Below are 26,168 nucleotides of genomic sequence, written 5' to 3'. Positions count from 1 at the left end.
ATCTCAGCTGAACTGCTGCAAAAAGCCTAAAAGTTTAAAGGGTTCTAGTTCCTGGTTTTCACACCTTCTATATCTTTCTGCTTCCCGCCACCACTTCGTGGGATTAAAGGTGTGTGCCACCATGCCTGGCTCAGTTTCCAGTGTGGCCTTGAAATCACAGAGACGGATGAATCTCTGCCTCCAGAATGCTAGGATTAAAGGTGTGTGTGCCACCATTTTCTGGCCTCTATGTCTATCTAGTGGCTGTTCTGTTCTCTGACCCCAGATAAGTTTATTAGGGTGCACAATATATTGGGGGACACAATACCACCACATGGCACCCTGCTCTTGGCTTTTAAAGTCTTAAGAATTAAAAGAAGTAAGTGCTTGTTGTCTATAACCACTCAGCCTATGGTGTTTTGTTCTAGCACTCTAAATGGCTTTGGGGTCCTATTTGTGTGGCGTATCATAAAAATAAAAAGTCCAGAAATTCTTCTTATCTGTGTTATAATTAAAGACTGGTGAGTTTTTAAGTCCTTGAATAGTCTTTATCCACTGGTGTGACACTTAAGTATATCAGGACATTTTCCAGGAAGTCACACTTAACACCTTCCTATCAGTCTTTAAAATGCTGTCTCTAAAGTCACACCTGGGCGGGCAAGATGGCTCACTTGCCATACAAGTCTGACTACCCAAGTTTGATTTCTGGGATGCAGGTAAAGGTAGGAGAGAACCAAGTTCACACAGTTGTCCTCTGACCTTCACATTTGTGCACACATACACACATACACGATAATTTTTTAAATCAGTTATATCCAAATTTTAGAGATTTATAGATTTTTTTTAAGGTTCTAGGGCTTTGCGTTCAGTCTTTTCATGCTATACATACAGACCTGAAAAACATGGTCTGTAAAGATATTTTTTTTTTTTTTTTTTTTTTGGTTTTTTTGAGACAGGCTTTCCCTGTGTAGCTTTGCGTCTTTTCTTGGAACTCACTTGGTAGCCCAGGCTGGCCTTGAACTCACAGAGATCTGTAGCTTGAGTTTTCCTGCTTTGCCCACAGTCAGGACAAATCTTTGTCACCTGCCAGTCCCACAGCCGCTCAGACCCAACCAAGTAAACACAGAGACTTATATTGCTTACAAACTGTATGGCCGTGGCAGGCTTCTTGCTAACTGTTCTTATAGCTTAAATTAATCCATTTCCATAAATCTATACCTTGCCATGTAGCTGGTGGCTTACCGGCGTCTTCACATGCTGCTGGTCATGGCGGCAGCTGGCAGTGTCTCTCTGCCTCAGCCTTCTGCTTCCCAGAATTCTCCTCTCTCCTTGTCCCACCTACCTCCTGCCTGGCCACTGGCCAATCAGTGTTTTATTTATTGACCAATCAGAGCAACAGATTTGACATACAGACCATCCCACAGCACTTCCCCTTTTCTTTTTTTAAAAAGGAAGGTTTTAACTTTTATACATCTCCAAAGCCAGCTTGGTATATTTGGGAATTTGGGCGTAGCTTCTCTTACTACTTCCTGCTAGAGGGGGGCGCTGTATCTTATGGGGACACAAAGAAAATTTTAGACCTATGGGGTAGTCCGTGAGACTGTATCGTCTGAGCCAGTTGCCTTGAAACGATTCTGGATGTTGGATCATCTGGGCCATGGTGTCATCGGAGACCTTTCAGGTGGTCTTGGCTGGTCAAACCTGATGTATCTTAATCTGGAACAAATCCATAGCCTCTGGCTTTCTGTAGAAACAAAAGCAGAGCCTCTTTTCCAAAGCAACATATCCTTATAGCCAAATTTTGAAGTCACGGTACCTTTAAAATATACCATTTGGCATAACTCAACAGCTTTTGCAATCAAATGTTTTTCTTCAGTTATGAATATCAAAGAGAACATAATCCAGATTCTCTGTGTGGTAGCCATCTTTATGTGGCTTATGTTTTATATTACCTTGAGCCTATTGCTTTAAACTGCAGCCTTCTAAGCCTGAAACGGCGCTGTGGCTGCTGGCTCCGCCCACTTCAGCTTCCCAACATGGCAGTGGTACGTTTTCCGCCAGCTCTGGGAGCCATCGTGGATCTATGCTTTTATCCAAGCAGCGTGTAGCCCAGAAACCTCTTTTTGTTTTGTACTAGCAAAGGCTAAATCCACCACACAGCTTAATGTGCCACTTGCAGAGGCCTCATTCCTGCCATACTGCAGGTCAAGCGCACACGCCAGAAACCCGCCAGTAACTCAAACTGGCAGCTGCTGCTCATTTGAGAGAGACAATTAAGAAGCCGTTTTTAGCTCCGTTTTAGAATCTTTTCTCAGGTTTTAGGTGGAAACTCTTGCCCTCTCGTTGGGCGCCATTTGTAGCTTGAGTTTTCCTGCTTTGCCCACAGTCAGGACAAATCTTTGTCACCCGCCAGTCCCACAGCCGCTCACACCCAACCAAGTAAACACAGAGACTTATATTGCTTACAAACTGTATGGCCGTGGCAGGCTTCTTGCTAACTGTTCTTATAGCTTAAATTAATCCATTTCCATAAATCTATACCTTGCCATGTAGCTGGTGGCTTACCGGCGTCTTCACATGCTGCTGGTCATGGCGGCAGCTGGCAGTGTCTCTCTGCCTCAGCCTTCTGCTTCCCAGAATTCTCCTCTCTCCTTGTCCCACCTACTTCCTGCCTGGCCACTGGCCAATCAGTGTTTTATTTATTGACCAATCAGAGCAACAGATTTGACATACAGACCATCCCACAGCAGAGATCCGCCTGGCTCTGCCCCCCTGAGTGCTGGGATTAAAGTCGTGTGCCACCACCTCCCAGCATGTAAAGATTTATGAGCATCAATAAACCAGAATTTTTAGAGGGTTGGCCCCAGAACCTAGGCCCATTGCTACGAATTCTAGACCTCTTTCTGGTTTAGTTTATAATCAGAGCTTTGATTGTTTAAAATACTGGAAAAGTAAAAAATGAATATATAAAGTGTTTTGCTGACAATTTTCCATCAACTTTAGGAAATACACACTGCCTTTTTCACACTTCATTCATTCAGTCAACAAACATTAAGTGAATACTGTATGTCAGGAACTATCCAAGGCAGTAATTCTGTGACAACAAACCGAGTCGAGTCCATGTCTACATGGATGTTCTGTTCTACAAAAGAGTATCCGTGGACATAAGAGAGTGAGCTATGCTTTATTTTCTTCCTATATAAAGATAGCAAAAGCATATAGAATAGATAGAGGCCCTGTGGGGCTTTATTCTGATCACATGGAAGTCTGGAGTAGATACAGTTTGAGGAATTTGTCAGCAGAAAAGATCTTAACTATGATAATGAATCCAAGGGTTTTAACCTAAGCAACTTGATGTGTGGGGTTGCCCTTTACTAATAGAGGGAAAGTGAAGAGAGACCTGTTGAGTAGATGAAATCAGAGTTCCATTTTGGTAGCTTGGAGTATAGATAGTTATGTTAAAGATAATTCAACAGGTATCACTCCACAAAACTGTCTTCTTGTCATTCATCAATTTGTTTCTGACACACATCCCTCCCTTCATCTTAACAGTAACTGCTCTGCTCTACTTCCATTTTTTTAAATTCATTGACGTGCTCCTCTCATTGTCTCTCATGCCTATCTGTCCTTCCTGGCTCTTGTCAAGGACGTCAGTGATCACATTGCTAACACCAATGGCCAGTTTTAAAGGTTATTAGACAACTGGCTCTGGTATTGGGTAGGAAAATGAATATGACTCTGGCATTAGGGGAAAAATAAAATCTGAAGTATAAATGAGTATCTTTACATATTGTCATACCTAGTACAGTGGCTTAAATGTTCATCACCTCCAGAGTTCATATTGAAACTCAATCCACAAGGCAGAGTAATACCAAGTGGAGCTTTGGGGAGATCAAGCTATGAGGACAGAACCCTCACAAATGGGATGTGTGTATTTATAAAAGACTAGAGAGAACTGCTCTCCCACTGTATGAGGACAGTATTTGTCATCTTGGAGGTACCATCTTGAAATAAGAATAGTGCTCTCGAGACAACAAACCTGTGGCATCTTGATATTAGATTTACTGCCTCAAATATACAAAAAGTAAATTTCTTTGTTTTGTAACCACTCAATCTCAGATATTTTGTTGTGATACAAATAGCACAAGAATTGAGTTGAAGTCCTTGGCTAAAGATAGATAGAAAAAGGAGGTCCAACTAAACCAACATTTAGAGTGGAGTAAGTAAGTAAAAAAGGTAAATAGAAATTTGTGGGGGAAAACAACAATTATAATACCCTGGAAATCAAATTTTATAAGGGGCTGGCAAGATGGTTCAGTGGTTAAAAGATCTTGCTGCTCCTCCAGAGAGCCAGAGTACAGTTCTTAGTCCATACCAGGCAGCTCACAATTACCTGTAACTCCAGCTCCAGAGGATCCAGCACTCCTGGCCTCCATGATCACCCCCACACATACATGGCTTACATACAGATACACACATACATACATGTAAGTAGAAATAATTTTTTTTTTCTCCCTGATATAGTGGCACACACCTTTAATCCCAGCACTTGGGAGGCAGAGGCAGACAGTTCTCTGTTATTTTGATGCTAGCCTGGTCTACAGAGTAAGTTCCATGAAAGCCAGGGTATTACATGGAGAAACCCTTGTCTCAAAAAAAACAAAAACAAAATGATTTCTCAAGGAAATTGTTTATGAAAAAGAGAATGAGTGTCTCAGTGAACTGCTACCAACAAGTGAAGAGTACTGAAGATGGAAAATTGGCCATTAGTGTTAGCAATGAGATCACTGACGTCCTTGACAAGAGCCAGGAAGAACAGATAGGCGTGAGAGACAATGAGAGGAGCACGTCAATGAATTTTAAAAAAATGGAAGTAGAGCAGAGCAGTTACTGTTCTTTAAGATGAAGGGAGGGATGTGTGTCAGAAACAAATTGATGAATGACAAGAAGACAGTTTTGTGGAGTGATACCTGTTGAATTATCTGCAGTGAATGGGATCTGATGTATAAGTGGAAGCATTAGGATTAACAACATTTATAAAAAAGGCAAAGAGCCAAGTCCACCCCACTGCCAGATTTTAGATAAAAGTTGTTTTGGAATCCAGCCATACTCTTTTACTTAGGTATTGTCAGTGACTGCTTTGGAGTCCCAGTGGCATTGTTTAGATGCTACAAAGCTTTACGTACTTGCTAGAAAGCTTGCTGACTCTAGATTTATAGTAGCTGAAGAAGAGGGGTTGAAATATGAATGGGAAAGGCAAAGAAGCAGAAGTTAAATAAGGGAACTGAAGTTTTTCAAGAATGAGTTCAAATATCTGTTTTGTTTTGGTCAAAACATTGGAAATCAGAACCTTGAACTTATTAGCAAACTGGCTTGCAGCTTAGGTACTTTCCTAAGGTGGGTTTCTGGAAAGGCCTCAGTCTCTGTTAGCTTTCCATCTACATGACAAAATATTGAGAAAAAAAAAATCAATGTAAAAGAAAGATTGTTTCCGGGCCCTTGTGAGGCAGAGCATCACAACATGAAGTACATAGCATAGCAGAGCCACTTGACTCATGGGACAAGCAAAGGAAGGAGTAAGGGAGGGAAAAAGAGAAAGGGATTGAGGAACTAGACCTTGTCTCCTCAGGTTCCCATTGCCTCCTCCCCAATAGTCTGTTTATCTATGACCCCATTGGTGGATAATGTATTGATGAGATTAGAGTCCCCAGTCCAGTTACTTCCCAAAGGCTCTACCTCTGATTCTTGTATTGGAGGTCAAGCCTTCAGAACATGAAGTTTTAAATCCAAATGTTAATCCAAATCATAACGACCTCTAAAATTGTTAACTAGCTGTGCAGTTATATATTGCTATAGTACAAATCATCCCAATCTCTGCTCCTTGGAACAGCATACATTTATTTCTCTCACCCCTTTTGTGAGTCAGGAGTCTAAAACCTGCTTAGCTATATGGTTCTAACTCAGTATCTCACCAGACAGCACTCAACTGAAACTTGGCTAGGTCTAGAGAATCTGCTTCCTAGTTTATACTGCTGTTCACAAGAGGCCTCAGTTCCTTGCACCTGGTGCCTCTCCATAGAACTACTTACAGCATGGTTTACCCCCAAATAAAACAATGAGAGAACAGCAAGAACAGAAACCTTGATCCTTTATAGCTATGTCCTAGAAATTACATGCCTTTATCTCAACTGTATTGTATTGGTCACACATTCCAGCCCTAGTACAACAGTGGTTGGGAGCCTTCTTGGGGCTGTGGCCCACAATGGCCTAATAGAATGTTAATAAAACTCTTGAAGTTGTGTTCTTCTAGCACTGCCATGTGGCCAGTGTTTTTGTAGTTGCCCAAAGTAGTTACTTGTAACAGTTTGGTTATATTATAATCATAAATACTTGTAAATTCTTTTCATTTCCAATAAGCTTTTCTTTTTCTTGATTTCAAGAGTAACATTCAGGGTAAAAAAAAAAAAACAAAAAAAAAAAACAGGAATGCAGATAGCCAAATGTCCTAGGAATTAAACATTTTGTATGTATCCTTAGGTCAGGTTACTTTTACTGAAATTTTCCTAATAGTTTCTTGTTTGTATTCATGTGTTAAAATAAAGCTTCTACATGAATGCTGTTTGCTAACTTCTGTATTAGTTACTTTCCTGTTGCTGTGACAAACACTATGACCAAGAAGGCACCTTATAAAAGAAAGCGTTTAATTGGGCTTACAGGTTCATAGGGTTAGAGTCCATGATGGTAGAGTGAAGGCATAGTGGTGGGAATTGCTGAGAGCTCACATCTAGATCTGTAAGCAGGAGACAGAGAGAGCACACTGGTAATGGCAAGAGATTTAAATAACTCACCCCCCCCCCCCAGTGAAATATCTCCTCCATCAAGGCCACACCTCTTAATCCTTCCTAAACAGTTCACTAACTAGAGGCCAAGTATTCAAATATATGAGCCTGTGGGTGCCATTCTCATTCAAACCACATAGACTTCTGGCCATATCTTAATGCTAAATGTATTAGTCCAACTTCAAAAGTCCTCATAGTCTTTCAGTCTCAACACTGTTTTAAAGTCCAAAGTCTCTTCTGAGACACAAAGCAATTTCTTAAGTAACCTATGGAAATAAAAAAGGAAATTACATACTTCCAACATACAGTGACACAATGTATATCACCATTTCTAAGGCAGGGATATAGTGAGGAAACATTGGAGGAGAGTAAGACCAAAACACAGCAAGGAAAATTCTAAATCCCATAGTTCCTTGTCTGATGCCAAAGGGCTTAGATGGCTCAGTCTTTCAGGCTTTGCTGCCTGTAAGATACCTCTCTCGAGCCGGGCGGTGGTGACGCATGCCTTTAATCCCAGCACTCGGGAGGCAGAGGCAGGCGGATCTCTGTGAGTTCGAGGCCAGCCTGGACTACAGAGTGAGTTCCATGAAAGACGCAAAGCTACACAGAGAAACCCTGTCTCGAAAAACCAAAAAAAATAAAATAAAATAAAATAACATTGGATTCAAATACTTTATTTAAAAAAAAAAAAATACCTCTTTCAGGCTGGTTCCACTCTCTGTGTGCAGCTCTCCTTGGCAGATAGATGTACCACAGCTCTGGCATCTCTAACTTCTTGGCGTCTCTAACATAATCCAGGCTTCACCTTCGTAGCTCCACATAATGATGTCTCAGGGCCTGCATGCAGGGGGCTCCCCTGCCACACAGCTCTAGCCTCAACAGCTCCCCTTAACTGTGGAGGAGGATTCCACACCCCTCTTTGTCTTGTGTCTTCATGACTAAAGCCAGAACCACATGGACAGCACTGCTGAGTGCTACCTGCTTGGAGTGGGGCCTGGCCCCTTGAGTCACGTTTGCAGCAGCTTTCGTTTGTTGCTTTGGAGGAACAGCCAAGTGTGGAGGCCATTTTGTAGTTGGAAGCTTAGCCAGCCAGGGCGGGGAGTGTCTTGCCCTGATGGCACTCCTCCCTTTATTCCAGTGCACGACAGACCTCACCTCAGTCTCCTTAGCTCAGCTCAAGCCTTGGCTCCAGCATTAAATTTCCAGGTGCTCTTTTTCTCTTTAAACCATATTTTGTATTTCTTTTTTGCCCCACTTGCTCTTTTTCATGGTAGACCTGTATTAGAGTAATGATTATGAACATGTAACCAAGAGTCATTAGTTGGTTTTGAAATCTCCTGTGCCCTCATTGCATGAGTTAGCTGTTTGAAACCTGGGGCTTATGCAGGGACGCTTGGCTCAATCTGGGAGGAGGGCACTGGACCTGCCTGGACTGAGTCTACCAGGTCAATCTCAGTCCTCGGGGGAGGCTTTGCCCTGGAGGAGGTGGGAATGGGCGGTGTGCTGGGGGGAAGGGGAGGAGGGCAGGAAGGGGGAGAACAAGGGAATCTGTGGCTGTTATGTAGAACTGAATGGTATTGTAAAATAAAATAAAATTAAAAAAAAATAAAAATTAAAAAAAGAAATCTCCTGTGCCAAAGAGATTAGTTCATTATTTTTCAGTTTAGCTTCAGGAAAATTCCCAGGACAAGGACAGAAAGCAGCCACATCCTTTGCCAGACTATCACAAAAAATGGTTTCTAGCCCAGTTGTTAATATTGTTCCCCTCTGAAACCTCTTAGGCTAAGCCTCCACAGTCCATGTTGTTCTCAGCACCACTGTCTTCCACACTTTTATTTGATAGCTCATTAAGCTCTGCTTATAGCATTCAACCACTTTTCTAGTCCAGCATCCCAAAGTCTTCTGTATTTGTCTAGGGAACCCACATGGTCAGGTCTGTCACGGCACTACCTGCTCCCTGGTACTAATTTCTGTCTTCTCTTGCTGCCACAAAACACCATAACAAGGCAGCTTATAAAAGAAAGTGTTTAATTGGGCTTACAATTCAAAGGGTTAGAGTCCATGGTGGTGGAGTGAAGGCCTGGTGAAAGGAACAGCTGAGAGGTCGCAGCTGGGTCTGCAAGCAGGAGGCCGAGAGGAATGGCAAGAGTTGAAATTTCAAAGCCTGCCCCCAGGGCCACACCTTCGTCAGGGTCACACTTTCTAATCCTTACTAAATAGTCCACCATCTGGGGACCAAGTATTCAAACATGAGCATGTGAGGGTCATTCAGACCACAACAGCTGCCTTTGCATTTTCCTGAAAATTTACACTGACATCCAGTACTTTATTTTTTTGAGACAGCATCTTACTATGTGTAGCCTGGGCACTGAATTTAAGATTCTCCTGTGTCTAACTCCTGGGATTATAGTTGTGTGTCACACATCATTGTGTGATGACTATCTCTCAATACTCAACTTTCAGCATCATTATTAAATGCCTTTCCCATTCATTGTATGACTTTCTGTAATTAAATCCTTTTTATGAGTACTGTCATAAACAGATATTAACTTGCTAAGCACAGTCATGATCCTAATAGCTGTTCTATCCTTCTAAATATCAATTCTCACTAATAATTCACATATACATTCAGCAAAAGCAGTAAATTTACCAAAGGTGTATAACGTTTGTTAAAGGGAACATAGTAGAACTTACAATTGAGAAATTATTGAATTCTCAAGGAGGACTGGGATATTCTTATGCTGAGATAATTTGCAAACAGCACAGTCACTATAAACATGTCATATAGATTGTTTAGCTGGATATAAACTGTAGCAGTTATAATGTTCCTTAAATTTCTAAGTCTCCAATTGCCTTTAGAAGGTAAGAAGAAAGGCTTTATAGAGATTCACCTCTTGCTAGAGCTTTGAGTTGATGATTACCATATCAGAAGATAGAATTCCATTGTAGTCAAGTCTTCTATAAAAGACTTCTATTGATATGTTTGGATTAATACATTAAGGTAATTGCATGAAAGTTGGCTGAACTTGGCAGAATTGTCTCTGACAGTTCCATCTTATTATGAACACTTAACACAACTTCTGAGTCCATGTTTCATTTTCCCCTGTGCAGTATAGACTGGGAGCAGTCTGACTCATCGACCCTGATTTGCTGGTTCTTCCTTTACTGCCCAGACCTCCAGTTAGGATTTTCAGGGATGAGAGTTGGGGAACTGGTGCAGTGGTGGTGTAACCCAGAACATTACATATCTAGGCAGTCACGTTACTGCTGAGCTACATCCCAGACTTTTAATGAAGAATTCTGAGTAGTGTTCCTGTTCCTCCTGGGGTATAACCCAGTTTTATAAGTACTAATAAACTATTCTTCAGGGTCATTTCCTGGAGTTGTTTCCTGTCCAAATATGTATATGTGTGGTTTCCTTTACAGAAAGTGTACTTAGTTGAAGTAAAACAGACAGCTCCCACCAGGAAATCCTGATTACATGGGGAGGAACACTGATAGAAATCTGGTCTAGAAATTCTGGGAGATCACTGAGGAGTTGACCACATGGAAAGCAGGCAGGAGGAAGGAAAAGCAGTGCAAACTCACCTCTGTTTAACAGCCTTCTTGACCGCCATGGGCACATTTACTTTACCCAACTAGAGAAAAATGGGAGTTTTGTTTTTCCTTTTTTTGAGACTGTCTTGTCTGTAGTCCAAGGTGGCCTAAAATTCATGATCCTCAAGGGTTTCAGGCATGCACCTTGTGAAAAAAAAAATACTTTTATTTTTGTGTGTAGGTGTGTGTGCACGTGGGGAAGTGTGGGTGCCCATGCTCTTGAATATGGAGGCTATAGATATTGGCTTCCTCTGTCACTTTATTTCCTTAAGACCTGAAGCTGGAGGTTTGTGCTAGACAGACTAGCCAGTGAGTTCTCAGCATCCACCTGTCCTGCAAATGCTAGGGTGATAGCCCTGCCTGGCTTTTATATGTATGATGGGGATTCAAACTCAGGTCCCCAGGCTCAGACTGCAAACACTCTTACTCACTTGAGCCACCTCTGCAGCCCCCAAAATGCTTTAGTTAAAAACATTTTGATTGAGTTGTTTGGACCACAAAATAATTGCTATGTTTATCCCCGACTGTTATAGCAAATCTGTATTAAAGTTGTCATCTTAGAAATAACTAAAATGTGTACATAGGATGAGAAGAAATTTAATCAGCTCAGTCTTCTGCCCCATTTTTGTGTGCTTAATTCTTTGATGACTGCTTATAGGCAGTCCGTTCCATTTTTTTACAGTAATAAACCAGAAAGATTTTGCCAGTGGGACAAAATCTGCACATTTTTGCCTTTTCTGCGGTAATTTTATTTTTAAATTGTAAAAATCATCTCCCATTCAGAAGCTTATCTATTTCAGTTTCTTAATTGTATTTTCAAGAGCAAAGTTTTCAATTTGATGAACTCAACTTCATCCATTTGATCTTCCATGGATTTTGCTTTTGGTGTTAAATATAAAAGATATTACCTAAGTCAAGGTCACATGCCTACTCCCATGTTTTCTTCCAGAAGATTTGCGGGTTTAGTTTGTTTATCTAGAATGGTCCAGTAGAGTTAGTTACTTGTGTATATGGTATGACATGGTTCTGTGTTAACTTTTACATATGGATATTTAGTTATTTCGGCATCATGTTTGAGAAGCTTATCTCTACTGTATTAATCACCCTTTGCCCATTTGTTAACAGATGTTAAAAGTTGTAAGCAATAGCAATGCCCACGAAAAAGTGAATGGATAAGGAATTGCAGTATGTCCGTACAGCAGAGACTACTTAGCAATGAAAGGAAATGAACTATTGATAAAAAACAACAGGGATGGATCTCAAAATTATGCTAAATGAAAGAAGTGAAACAAAGCATTTTATATTGTCCCATGAATAAATGTAATTTTTACATTTTGTTTGTTGATTTCTGCATATCCATGCTTGCCAGGCAAGCAGTTAATTTTCTTTCTTAGCTTTTTTTAATTTTTCAGAAATCAATATAAAAGAAAAAAGCAGAACATATTGCATAACTTCATTTTTATGTGACTCTAGAAAATGCTTAACTAATCTGTTATAGAAAAATCAGATCTATGGAGAGAAGTATAGGGGAAAGAAGGGATTATTATGTCCAAATGTGTGAATATGTGCAGTTTACTTACTATATAGTATATTTCAGGAACCCTGTTGCAGGTAAAAATTCTAAAGTTATATGTAGAGTAACAGTGGTTAGGCCAAATTTTAATAATGGAGGCTTTCTTTTCCCATCTAAACATAACATTTGGGGGATTCTGTGTTGTAAATTAAGTATACCAAGTCATGCCATGTCAGTCCTAATAGGGCCTGTTTTTGATACCAGTATTCAGCTGTTTACAAATCCATTTTGGTAGTTGACTCAAATGTCCACAAATTGTCCTCAAATATTTCATTAGCAGAAATTGCAAAATGCATCAGAATTAATATTCAACATTTAAAAGGTGAAGAATGAAAAAAAGAAAAGAGCTGTGAAAGATGATGCTAAGATATTAACATCTTAACCTGTGGTCAGGATACAGTCTTTGGAGAATTTTAAATAAGCTATGCAAACTACTTTCACTTTTTTACAAGGTGGATTTACCTTTCATTACAGTGCAGTTAGTATTCCTAAAAGGAGCTTTGTAGTCCCTGTGACATTGTAGCTAATCTGTAGATGTTTTGAGGGTCAAAGTCAAAACCTTTATTCTGCTGTCTTATTTAGTCCCATGCTTCATTATAGTTGTGTCCTGTTTACTGAAATGTAACTCATGATTCAAAATTCAGCATTATTTGATCTTTCTTAGTTCTGAATATTCCTTTGGTTTATGAGAGTAACTATATTTAGGCCTAAGAATTTATTTTACTTGAATTAAACACCCCAGGCTTCATCTGTTCATGCTTGTAGTTTCTCAGGTTGAACTCTTGTAAAATAGCATGTAAAGAGCTTTCACCTTTTCTTTTCTTCTTTCCGAGCCTTAGAGTCAAGGCTGACTCATTTGGGATTAGTTATGAGGCAGGTATGATTCATGATCAGCGAGAACTGGGGAAGAGAAAGGTGATGTAAGCACTGCTGCAGATTCCCTGGCGATGGAATGCAGCTGCTAAAGCGTCCACTGAAACAAGTCTGTCTTCAGAAGCTCCCACTGCAGCCAAGGTGTGTTCTAAAGCCCTGCTCGATAAGAAGCTGCTAAGTCACATTCTGGCCAGCCCTGCTGCAAATTAAACCCAGTCTTGTAATATGGCAGGTTAGTGAATATAGAAACTACCAGTTCTGGGTCCAGTTACTAAATGAACCAGTTATGGCAGCCTGCCTCTTGAATCCTGAGTCAGTTCGAGGTTTAACTCTACCACAGCGGTTCTCAATCAGATATCCTGCATATCAGATATTTACATTATAATTCATAGCAGTAGCAAAATTACAGTTATGAAGTAGCAATGAAATAATTTTATGGTTGGGGTCAACACATCGTGAGGAACTGTATTAGAGGGTCACAGCATTAGGAAGGTTGAGAACCACTGCTGTACCACAACTCCCTGGAACTTCTCACAAGTGACTTAACTCTCTGATGCCTCTATTTCCTCGTAGGAAAATGGAGGGCTTGACTTACTTACACTACCTTCTGTACTTCTTCAGTTTTATTGTATGTATTATAAAAAAGAAATCTTACTTCAAGGCAGAAACAAAGCAGCTTATTAAAATCACATTGCTTTGTAAAACTGAAAAACAGGGGAACTGAAGGATATAGTATTGGAAGAGTTCTCCAGGAAAAGCCTATTTCCCTGGGGGTTAGATCTTCCAAATGTTATTGCTTTACCTATCAAACTGCTCTCTTAGTTGAGCCTGATAAGGTTCATAAGTGGTATAATTTTGCTTTTAACCATTCGATTGAATTTATATATACATATATATGTTTGTTTTTTTTGAGACAGGGTTTCTCTGTGTAGCTTTGTGCCTTTCCTGGAACTCACTTGGTAGCCCAGGCTGGCCTCGAACTCACAGAGATCCGCCTGGCTCTGCCTCCCGAGTGCTGGGATTAAAGGCATGCGCCACCACCGCCCGGCTCATGATTATTCTTAATAGCATTATTTTAGATATTTGTTTCTGTATATGGGTGTTTTGTCTGTATGTATGTAAGTACATTGAGTGTGTATGTGCCTGGTGCCCTCAGAGGACATAAGAGGGCATCAGATTTCCTGGAACTGAAGTTAGGGATGGTTGTAAGCTTCCATGTGGGTGCTGTAGATCAAACCCAGGTTCTCTGCAAGAACAACAACTGCTCTTAAGTTATGAGCCATCTCTCCAGCCCTCACCCCTATGTTTAAAATCATGAAAATGTGTTGAGAGGTAGAGAGCACAGGTTCCAGGAGTGCTTGTGTGTGCCTTGGATGACCAACACCAGTGCGAAGATTAGAAGAGAAGTTCTTGGGAATGAGCCTGTGGTAAGCAGATTAGGAAGTGGTCTTTGTAAGTCTTTAGATGTACAGTAAGCATCTTGCAGTGCTACCGAGATGCTGACCTGACTGGATGACTGTGTGTCTGTGTATGTGTCTGTGTATGTGTATGTGCAGCAGGCAGAATTTAAAGTTTGCTGCTTTATGCCCCCTTCCTGACTTTCCTCCTCCCTCCCATTCCTCCCCATTGTTCCTTAAAAAGAATTGATTGTTCAGCCACAGTTTCTCAGACTAGCAGTTCAACGAGTGATCTGTAAAAGGGCAGAATTCATTGACACGAAGAGAATCTTTGTGGCTTGAGAGTTGATCATCAGTTTTAAATTCCTGGTTTCTAGAAATTATTTTAGGATGTAATTTTGAAAGCATTGACTAATCAATATGTCCTTAAGACAGTACCTGACTTTCACAATTAATACATATGGATTTGGGTTGTGGGAAAAAGCATGGCCAAAGGAAGTGTTAAGTCAAAAGATCAAAGAATTCAGTATAAAGAGAACACTAACTCTGCCTTAAAAAGTAGACTCTCAAATGTTTGTAAACCAGAAGCTATACTTAGATTCTTATTTTAAAGTGTTTTATTTGTAGCTAAGCATGGCTTTGCATGCTTATAATTCTAGTACTTGGAAGGCTGAGGCAGGAGAATTGTTAAGTTCCAGGCCAATTAGAACTGCAGAATGAGAACATTTCCCCCTTTTATTGAAAATAGATTTTTTTTTCTCATATAGTATATCCTCAGTACAGTTTCCTCTCACTCTCCTCCTCCCAGTTCCTCCCATACGGATTCACTCACTTTCTGTCTCATTAGAAAACAAACAGGCTTCTAAGGGATAATAATAAAATATAACAAAATATAGTGAAATAAAGCAAAAGTGTCACATCAGATTTGAAACAAACAAAAGGAGAAGAACTCAAGAGAAGACACAAGAATCAGAGACCCATATGTTCCTACTCAGGAATCCCATTAAAACACTAAACTGGAAGCAATAATATATATGCAAAGGAACTGGTGCAGACAGACCCATGCAGGCCCCGTGCAGCTGCCTCAGTCTCTGAGTTCATATGAGCTTTGCTCGTGTTGATTTAGACGGTCTTGTTTTCTTGTCCTCCAGCCCCTCTTACATTCTTTCCACCTTTTCTTTAGAGAGGTTTCCTGAGCCCTAGGGGAGGGGTTTGATAGAGATATCCCATTTGGGGCTGTGTGTTTTAAGAGACCTTTTCTTAATAATAGTAATAGCAATATTTCATTTTCTAATCATTGTTTACTAGCCAAAGTTTTCCTGTATTTCTTTAGTATATGGTTTGAGGGACAATAACTTCATTTGGCAAAGATGTTTGCCATGCAAACCTAGCTATCCCAGTTTAATTCCCAGAACTCTTGTAAAAGTAGGAGAGAATAGAATCTACAAAATTATCCTCTGACTGCCACACAAATGCCACAACATACATATATACCAAAAATATATGTATGGTTTCATACTTGATTTAAATCTTGTTCAGTTGACCAATTCCCTATTTGTGGGGTATGGTGTGGGTTTATTAGAGTTTTTAGGTGCTTGTCTCTCTGTTTTGGTTTTGGCAAATGAACCCAGGGCTTCAAGCATCCTACTAATTTTTTTGAGCTGGATCACTGAAACATGGTTAAATTAATTTTATTTTGATTGCAGTGTTTTAATTAGCAAAATTTTCACATGCAATAAGCAGTGGATTTTGATATTGCAGAAAAAAACCCACTAATACCCAGTAAGTAACACCATACTTACTGTTCATACATAAAACATAAATTGTTTTCAATCTTCTAGTGTCTTCTTCAGATTCTTTTGTAGAGATCTTTAGTTTCCTTGGTTAGCTTTATTCCTAAGTGTTTGTTTGTTTGTTTGTTTTTTATGGCTGCTGTGAATGGAATTTATTCCTTGATATCTTTTCCAAAATATGTTTGTCACTGTTATACATAGGAAGTCTCCTGATTTATATGTTGTTTTTAAATTTTTATTTAATTTTTTATTGTTTGAGAATTTTATACATGCAGACAATGCAGATTGGTTTTTTAAGAGAATTGTTTATTTTTATGTGTATGAGTATTTTGCCTGCATGTGTGCATATGCACCACATGTGTGCCTGATGCCCATAGAGGGCATCAGATCTCCAGGAAATGGAGTGACAAATGGCTGTGAGCCACCCATGTGAGTACTGGTAGTTAATCCAGGCCTCTGCAAGCACAGCAAGTGCTTTTGACTGCTATCACTACAGATCCTATAATGTATTTTCATCAAGCCCACCTCCCAAATCCCCTGTTCTGATTGCTCCCTCGCTTTTCTATCCATGTGTTCCCTCCCAACTTCATGTGTTCTGTTTGTTTGTTTATTCTTAAAACCTGCTAAATTCACTCAGATCTGCTAGTATGTTTATGGATGTGTGGCTATCTCCTAGAACATGGGTAGCCTCTCATGGGCCACATCCCTGAAGAAAAATGACTCTTCGTTTGCCAAGAGCTTCTCAACTGGACTGGACTGGGACTTCATGATCACCTCTCCCTTCCATGCTAGGATTTTGTCTGGCTGGATCTCAGCACCCCACAGTCTCTTGTTCTCTCCATCTTGACCAGTTGTGGGTCCTTGTGTTTATATCTGCTGCTAAAAGAAGCCTCTCTGGTGAGGATAGAGAAGTGCACTAATTTGTGGGTGTAACAATAAGTCATAAGAAGTAAGTTTAATACTATGTCCATTTAACAAAATAATAGCAATAGTTTCTCTTTTAGGGCCTAACCTATCTAGCCACAGGTTCTTGGCCCCAGTAATGGTACCAGGCATGAGTTCCAGCTTATAGAGCTTGCCCTAAGTCAAATCAGAAAGTAGTTGGTTACTCCGTAACACCAGCTTTTAAGAGTTGTCCGGTGGAGTCTTTAGGGTTTTTTCTATATAGAATCATAGAATCTACAATTAGGGATACTTAGAGTTCCTCTTTTCCAGTTTTTATCTCCTTTATTATTTCTTTTAACTTACTGCTGTAGCTGAGTCTTCAGATATTACTGAATATGAGGAAAGAGAGTAGACACCCTTTTTAATTCATGATCTTAGCAGAAATGCTTTGAGTTTTTATCCATTTAGTTTGACATTGGCTATGAGTTTGCCATAGCTTTATTATGTGAAGGTGTGCTCCCTCTGTCTTCAGCCTATCCATAGCTTTGATCATGAGGGTATTGAATTTTATTGAAGACTTTTTCTATATGTATTGAGATAATCCTGTGATTTCTGTCTTTGAGCACATTTAAATGATGTGTTACATTTATGGATCTACATCTGTGCATCTCCTAAATGAAGGCAAATTGATCATGATGAATTATCTTTTTGTTAAGATCTTGAATTCTGTTTGCCAATATTTTATTGAGAATTTTTGCATCTGTGTTCATAAGGGAGATTGGCCTCTAACCTCATTTTTTGTATGGGTTCATAAAAATAATTTTGAAACATTCCTTCCTTTTTTGTTTTATTGAGTAATTTGAGTGATGTTGATATTCTTTTTTTTTTTTTTTTTTTTTTGAAGGTCTCATAGAACTCTGCAGTGAATCCATCTGGTCCGTGGAATTTTTTAGTGGAGAAACCTTTTATTAATATTTCAATCTCGTTGCTGCTTATAGATCTGTTTAAATCATTTATTCCCATTTGGTTTAATTTTATGGGTCTAATGAATCTAGAAATTGATTCATTTCTTCTAGACTTTCCATGTTAGTGGAATACAGGGCTTTAAATGTATCCTTATAATTTTCTGAATTTCTTTGATGTCTATTGTGATGTTTCTCTTTCAAATCTTATTAGTTTTTGGATAATTTGGCTAGGGGTTTGGCCTTTAAACAACTATCTCTTCATTTATTCTTTGTATTTTTTTCTTTTCTCTTTCTCTAATTTCTTTTCCAATTTTAATTATTTTACCTCATATATTAGTTTGGGAGTTTGTTCTTCTTTTTCCAGGGCCTTAAGCTGCATCATTATGCTCTTAGGAGTGCTTTTATTATATCCCATAGATTTTGGCATATTATGCTTTCATTTTCATTCAGTTCTAGGAAATTTTTTAGTTCAAAGTGACCCATTTAATATCCAGTAGTGTGTTGTTTAGTCTCTTCGAGTTTGTACATTCTGTGGTTTCTCTTGTTGCTGATGTTGTGATGACATCTAAATGCTGATGTCATTTAGAAAACAGGATGTTTTTTCAATATTTTTATGTTTGTTAAGGTTTGCTTTATGTCCCAATAATTTTGGGGAAGGTTCTGTGAACTTTTGCAAACATATGTGCATTCTTTAGTGTTTAGGTGGAATGGTCTGTTAGGTCTGTTTTTGATTTATAGATTCATTTAACTCAAATCTCTCCCCTTCCCCTTGCCTTCCCCTTTCTCTCTTTCCCTTTCCCCCTTTTTTTCTTCTCCCCTCCCCCACCTTCCCATTCTCTCATCCAGGTAACCTGTCTACAGTGGAGTATTGAAATCTCCCACTACAACTATGTAGACGAATTGCTAAACAGTCTTACTAAATAAGACTGTTTAAGAGCCAGATATAGGGATGAAAACCTGAGAGATCAGGGAAATAGGGAAAGCCACAGCTAACCTCAACCAGCAACTCTGCAGCTTCCAAAAGTGAGCTACTTCCTGTCTACCCACGCCTATATGCCTTGCTGTTCTGCCATCTGATTTGCTCTCTCTGTCCAACTATATCACTTTCTTTTCCTGCCCAGCTCTGTCACTTCCTGTCTGTCTGTACAGACCTACAGACCTCTATGGTTAACTAGTGTTGGAATTTAAGGTGTGTGCCATCATGCCTGACTCTGTTCCCAGTGTGGCCTTGAACTCACGGAGATCCAGACAGATCCCTCCCAAGTGATAGGATTAAAGGCATGTGATAACATTGCATGGCTTTTGTTTACTATAGTGGCTGGCTTTTACCTCTGATCCTCAGATAACTTTTATTGGAACACACAGTATATTGGGAGACACAATACATCACCACACAACTATGCTGGGGTTAATCTGATGTTCTATATATAGTAATATTTGTTTTATGAAGTTGGGTACATCTTTGTTTAGTGCATAGAATTATACTGTTCTCTTGATGGATTTTCCCATTAATAAATATGAAATGATCTTTATCTTTTATAACTAGTTTTCGAGCCTATTTTGCCTGATAATAGAATAATTATGTCTGCTTGGTTCCTAGATCCATGTTCTTAGAGTCCTTTACTATCTTTTCACCGGGAGGTGTGTTTCTTAGAGACTGCAAAAAGACAAATCTTGTTTTCTAACCCACTCTGCTAGTCTGTGTCTTTTTATTAGGAAATTCAGACCATTAATATTCATAGTACTTTTCATTTTCTTGATTTTGTATTGTTTTCTTGGACATTTTTATTATTAAGCATTAATTATTATTAATAATAATAATAATAATAATAATAATAATAATTCTTCCTCTGTGCCATCCTGGGTGTGTTTATCCCTTTCTTCAGTCCAAAGTATTCCTTCCCAAATCATATATAGAGCTGGCTCAGTGGTCATTTATTCCTTTAGTCTATTTTTGTCATAGAAAGTTTTTATTTCTTCTATTTTAATTTAATTTTCTTTACTGGGTCTAGCAGTCTAATTGGTAATCATGATCTTCCAGAACTTGAACTACATTTTTCTAAGCTCTTCTGGCTTTAGAAGTTTTCATCAAATAATTAGCTGCTCTTTTGATGGGCCTGCCTTTCTATGTGACTTGGGTCTTCTCTCTTGCACCTTTCCAGTACTTCTTTAGTCTTTGTTTCCAGTGTTTTGACTATTATTGATGGAGAGTTTCCATTCTGCTTGATTTAGTGTTCTTTGAGCCTCTTCTGCCTGGATGAGTATCTCTTTAGATTTGGGAAATTCTCTGTATGATTTTATTAAAAATATTAACTGTGCCTTTGGTCTGGAATTCATCTCATTTTATGCCCATAATTCATAAATTTGGTTTTCATAGTACTTCAAAATTCATCATTGTTTATTTTTTTTAATTTATCACTTTCTTTGATTGAATGATTCAGTTTCTATATTTTCTCTTAAAGCCCTAATATTCTGTCTTCTACATAATTCACTCTGTTGGTGAGGCATTCCACTGAGTTTTTTACTGGACTTAGTTTTTTATTTCTTGTTTCAATTCAGTTTGAGTTTTCTTTAGTGTTTCTCTTTATTGAACTTAATTTTTATATCCGTTATCTTCATTATTTCATTAAGCCATTTGCTTATGTTTTCTTGGACTTGAGTCATTTTTTTCCTGTCTTGTTTAAGTTCAGGTATTTGTTGCCTCTTTAAATGCTTTAAACTAGCTGAACATGCTTGTAATTATTCTTTTGAATTCTGTGCCTTGAATTCCATCTAAGATAGAGGACATTACTTTGGAAGTGGTGATTGAGGTGGGGCATATTGTCTTGGTTTATTGTGTTATTTGTGTTTTTACAGTGGGACCTGAACATCTGGATTTGGGGTCTTGTCTCTTAATATGAGTTTTAGCCTACCAAACTGAAATCCCAAGGCTGGCTGGTGGCTTTGAGGTGTCTCAAGAGAGCCCGGCTAAGGTGAGAGGCTAGCCACGGGCCAGGGTCTTTTAAATCTGGAGCAGCTGTGGCAGGCAGGTTGGGATAGAGACAGGGTTGATTACTGGATCCAGATCTGTTTCTGGGCCTACAGAGCTGCTGTGTCCTGTGGGTCCAGTGAAGGTCTGGACTTAGGACCAGAGAAGACACAGAGTGGCCTGGATTCAGATAGGCAAGTTTTTTGTTTTTTTTTTTAATAAAGTGCCAGTAGAATTTTAGGCTTTCAGGCCACATATATTCTCTGTTGTAAATTCATGACTAGGTTTGTGTACAATCCTTCAAAAACATAAAAACCGCTTTTAATTTATTGACTATATAAAAATAGGTCAGAGGAGCTCAGGTTTGCTGAACTTTGAAAAAAATGTATCTGATGAGTAAAATAATGATATCCTATTATAGTTTGAGTTGTATTCTCTTAAACTTATTTAGAACCATTCTGTTTTATATTCCACAGTTTCCTACATTGATCTTACTTAAGTAGCTCTTACATGTATAGGAAACTATTACTATACTAGTGTGTTGAGACAAAGTCTTGTTATATAGTCAAGGCTGGTCTTAAGCTTGCCATCCTCCTGCCTTGGTGTCCTAAATGCTGGGACTATAGTATACTCTGCCATGACCAGCCAAAAATGTAGCTTTCATCTGTAAAAATGAATAAATAGATATCTTCCACAGTTCTATATTTTTACTTCCCTGTCCAAGATTATGAAAGCGATCCTCTGTTTTTGTCTGATTCATCTCAGCTTATATAGTATAATAAACCCAGCTATTTTTTTTTTCAGGATGATTTACCAAATGCCCTAAAATCATTCACTGCATTGCTATCATCCTTACCTCTGCATGTAATTTGCCACCTTTGTTACACAGTATCACATTATGTATTTAGATGTTTCTGTATATTCTATCTATTGAAAAACTAGCCAAGTTTGCTTTTGAATTCTCTCTCACTGTCTGTATGATCATATTCCATTGAAGAAATGGAGAAACAACTGAGGACATCACAAAATCCATTTGCGGTCTTCATTTGTACCCTCATTCTTTTCAGCATCATCAGATTTATCCCCTTTTTGATGATTAATATACAGACACATCTTTTACCAATACCAAAAGGCAACTAAATGACAAACTTTGTTTGCTGGTAACACCAGGACTCCATTACTCCATCTTCAAGGTAAAAATCCATTTCTGTGCTTTTTCTCTCGACTTCTGTCCACCTTGATACTAAGTGAGACTTCCCGTAGTCACTAGACCTGCTCCACCTTGCCCGATCTGTTTGTCTCTTGTCTCACTGCATCTCCCAGACTCAACAGGAGTCAAGGTAGCCAGCCTGTTAGCTATCTCAGGCCCCTTTCCTCACTTGCTTTCTCATCTCTAGCTCCACCTTGTCCCTGAGAGAGCTTGTTCAGTTTTGTAACTTTAAATGTTATCTGAAAACTGATGTTTATATTTATGTCTCTGTTTCTACCCTTGCCTTGAACTATGGATTGACCTCCAGTTCCCTATTTAAAAACTTGAGTTGGATGGCATACCCAAGTAGTGCTCGAAATTTCTCTCCTAGGCCTATTTCTTCCTAGATTTGCTCCATCTTTTGTAGTAGTATTACCACACATTCAGATGTTTGTGCCAGAAGCTTAGAAGTATGTCTTGTTTTCCTCCATCAAGTCAAATCAGTTGTTCTTGATTTGCCTACCTAGACAGCAGGGTGATTAGAAAGGCCAGGCTATGGAAGAAGGAGAGGAAGGATTTAAGAAGCCAGAGGTGTCGAGAACACCACAAGAACAGGGCCCACAGATGCAACTAAGCAGGGCTCATAGGGGCTCACAGAGACTGAACCACCAATCAGGCGCCTGTGTGGATCGGACCTCTGCATATATGTTACGGTTGTGTAGTTCAGTGTTCTAGCAGGATTCCTAACAGTGGCAACAGGGACTGTCTCTGACTCTTTTGCTGCTTTTGGGACCCTTTTCCTCCTACTGGGTTGCTTCCTCAAGCCTTGATATGAGGGTATGTGCCTAGTCTTATTATAGCTTGTTATGCCATGTTTGGTTGATATCCCTGGTAGGCCTGCTCTTTTCTGAAGGGAAATGGAGGAGGAATGGATCTAGGGAAGAGGGGAGATAGGTGGGGAGGGACTGGGAGGAGAGGGGGGAGGGGAAACTATAGTCAGGATGTAATATATAAGAGAAGAATAAATTCAAAAAAATAAAATAAAGCTCAGGCTGCTTAGTTGGAGCATGTCACCTTTGCAACTCATGTAACTCATCTGTTTCAGGAAATTAAACAGTAAATATACCATAGAGTTGCCCATAAATGAACTAGACAGAGGTACTGTGTGTAGTATACTCAAACAATGCCTGGCACTTGGTGAGTGCTCAGTAAATGTTACTGTCCCTGGTGTAGATGTATTTACTCCAGAGTAGTTGAGAGGGCAGAGTCAGCATTGCTATGGTGTCTCTGCTGCCTGTCATTGCAGCTCATCCCTCTCTTCTCCCTGTGTGTACAGCTAAGATTAACTCCTGTATTTTCAAGTCTTTTTGTTTGGGGAAGGGGGATTGGGTATGATACAGGGTCCCCTGTAGTCCAGGCTTACCTTGAGCTCCAGTGTAGCCAAGCATGACCTTGAACCATTGATTCTTCTACCTTCACTTCCCAAGTACTAGAGTAACAGACATGTGCCACCAAGTTCTTTCAACCATTTTTAGCTTTTATACTTGTACCATCAGTTCTCCACATATCAGCCAGGGTAATCTTTTTAAAAAATCAAATGAAATTATGGCACACTCCTGCCCAGAAAGTCTCCAGAGTCTGCTTGATGTAATAAAACCCAGGCACTTTTCCATGACTTTCCTTGCCTTTCTGATCCTGCTTTTGCCTGCCTCTCAGTCCCGCCTCATGCTGCTTTCATGGTACTCATGAGGCTTCATCTTCACTGGCCTTTTTCTAGTCTTCAAAGCATGCCAGCTCCTTCATGTTTTAGATTCACTGTGCTCTGTATCTGTGATGTCTGAAACGCTCTGCCCTCAGAACTGGCAGATGCTTTCATGAACTTCAGTTCTCAGCTTTTAGATGTCACCTCTTCAGAGAAGTCAGTCTTGACTGTCTGTTAAACTAATCCATCTCCCTGCTCTTTATCCCATTATCCCCACCCCACCCCCGCCTTTTTTATCATACTAGTGGAATTTTCTTATTTTATGCATGTCTAATGTTTTGGTTGGAAGGGGCCTTAGCTGTTTACCATGTAAAAGAACATCTGGATCGATTTTTATAGTTTGCTTCTTAAACATTGAAAGCTCTGCTGCTAACTTGTGGTGCTGTTGGGCAATGGTACAATGTTTAGGAGGTGTGACCTAGTAGAAAGAAATTAGGTCATTTAGGGCATGCCCTTAAAGGGACTCTTGGGAGCCCCATCCCTCTCCTTTCTGTCTTTGCTTCCTTACCTCCATTAATATGAAAATCTTTGGTTCACTACACGTTCTCTGTTGTGATTCCCTACCACAAGCCCAAAGCAATACCACCAAGCAACCTGGTGACCCAGTTTTGATCCGCCACATGTCCACCATGGCATGTGCATGCCTACAGTCTCATATCATGTGTTCACAAGCATGTATACACATACACACATTATGTGACAATAATAAAAAAACATAATCAAATAGACATGGTGGTCCTGCATTCAAGTGGCTTCTGGCATACTATACCTGAGAAAACCCATATTGAACAACTACACACAGTTTCCAAATTGTGATGGGGGTTATAAAAGGGAAGTATCAGATGCTACTTGGAAACACAGAAAAAGAAACCTAATTTATATTGAGTGTTTTGGTAAGGCTGAGACCCCCAAACTGAGAAGAGATAGCTGGATAGATAGGAAAGTTCATGGCAAAGGTGGAAGGCAGAAAAGAGCATTTACAGAACAAGGAAACCAGTGAAGTATTGGCTAGCTGAGCTGAGACACGGGGCACAGGGAGGTGGGCAGAGAGGGATAGGTCTGAACTGCTCCTAAGCAAAGCTGTTACCAACATGTGGAGGAGGCACTGAGGGAGCTGCAACCCTTGATTGCCTAACAACACAAAGTTTTACCTGAGCTTCCCTATATGCTCAGTGTTGGCTGTGAGTTTGCAGCCGCTTTTTCCTCCTAAGTCCTGGTACCCCGGCCAAAGGCAACTGTGTGCCCTTAGCTGTAGATGTAACCAATCGTATTATTAAAATAAGAAACACAGAGCCAAGGTAAAAGAGAAAAGCCGAGAGGTCAGAGCTCAGAGATAAAATCTTACCTCCTGCAGTGCTCCTAGCTTCCCCGAGAGAGGGAGGTACTTCCTGTGTCCCTGTTTAAATAATCTTTCTGTTCTGCCTTCTCATTGGTTGTAAACCCAACCACATGACTGCCTCATCACTGCCTGTAAGTACCGCCCTCCAGGTCTTAAAGGCGTATGTCTCCAATACTGGCTGTATCCCTGAACACACAGAAATCTACCTAGCTCTTCTAACCACCATGCTCTTACTATGGCTCTAATAGCTCTGACCCCAGGGCAACTTTATTTATTAATATAAAATTAAAATAACATTTCAGTACAAATAAAATATCACCACATTTCCCCTTTTCTATTTTAATAAAAAGAAAAAAGGCAAAAGGTTATAACTAACAAAAGAAAAACTATATACAAAAGTACAATAACTATATACAATATATACAAGTAACAAATACCTAAACGATGTCTAGTCCATTTGTATTTGACAAATCAGAGAAAATAATTCCCTTATCTATCCTATTTTAGTAAGTCCAAAATGTATCTAATTCACTTTCTATCCTAATTAATCTTCAACTATAACTAACTAATCTTCAACTCCCTCAGAGACCCAAGAAGGAAATAATATTAGCTAACAAAAATAAAAACAGGAAGTGCACAAAAGCAACTTCCAAAAATTTTGTGAGTTGACAGAAACAGCCAGCTGCCTGGACAGTCACCTGAGGTTTCTCCACAGTGTTGGGGCATCATCTTCAGCCTATAGGCTTATGGTATCTGACAGACTCATTTGTGAAGTAGGTTGTACACAAGGTCAACAGTTCAACCTCACACTGGGTGAGAGCAGTCCATGTACCAGAAACACCTGAATTCCACTAGTGTCATGTCATGATTCAGGATTTTAAATTCTGGAAATTGTTGATGGTTTTTGAATTCAGCTGTCCATTCTTCTTGGCTGTGTATATATGGCTTCATCTAAGCATGCCCTTCTCCACATCCCTCTATTAAATGCCAGTCTACTATTGAGAGGCGT

General features: G+C 39.5%; 1 protein-coding gene across 2 annotated transcripts in view; it reads left to right on the top strand.

Moving 5' to 3' along the window:
* Positions 1-26,168, top strand: part of Rala (RAS like proto-oncogene A) — a 72,976-nt gene that overhangs the window by 20,273 nt on the left and 26,535 nt on the right. Inside the window, exon 1 of one of the 2 annotated variants that reach the window (XM_076572948.1) lies at positions 20,763-20,873. The exons of the other annotated variant lie outside the window; for it this stretch is intronic. The gene's annotated coding sequence lies outside the window, so the exon portion shown is untranslated. Of the gene's footprint in view, positions 1-20,762; positions 20,874-26,168 lie in introns of those variants that run through there. 2 annotated transcript variants of the gene reach the window in all.

The sequence above is a fragment of the Peromyscus maniculatus genome, chromosome 5, assembly GCF_049852395.1.
Source record: "Peromyscus maniculatus bairdii isolate BWxNUB_F1_BW_parent chromosome 5, HU_Pman_BW_mat_3.1, whole genome shotgun sequence".
In the NCBI taxonomy this organism is placed as follows: Eukaryota; Metazoa; Chordata; class Mammalia; order Rodentia; family Cricetidae; genus Peromyscus; species Peromyscus maniculatus.
This window is presented reverse-complemented; position numbering and strand designations above follow the sequence as displayed.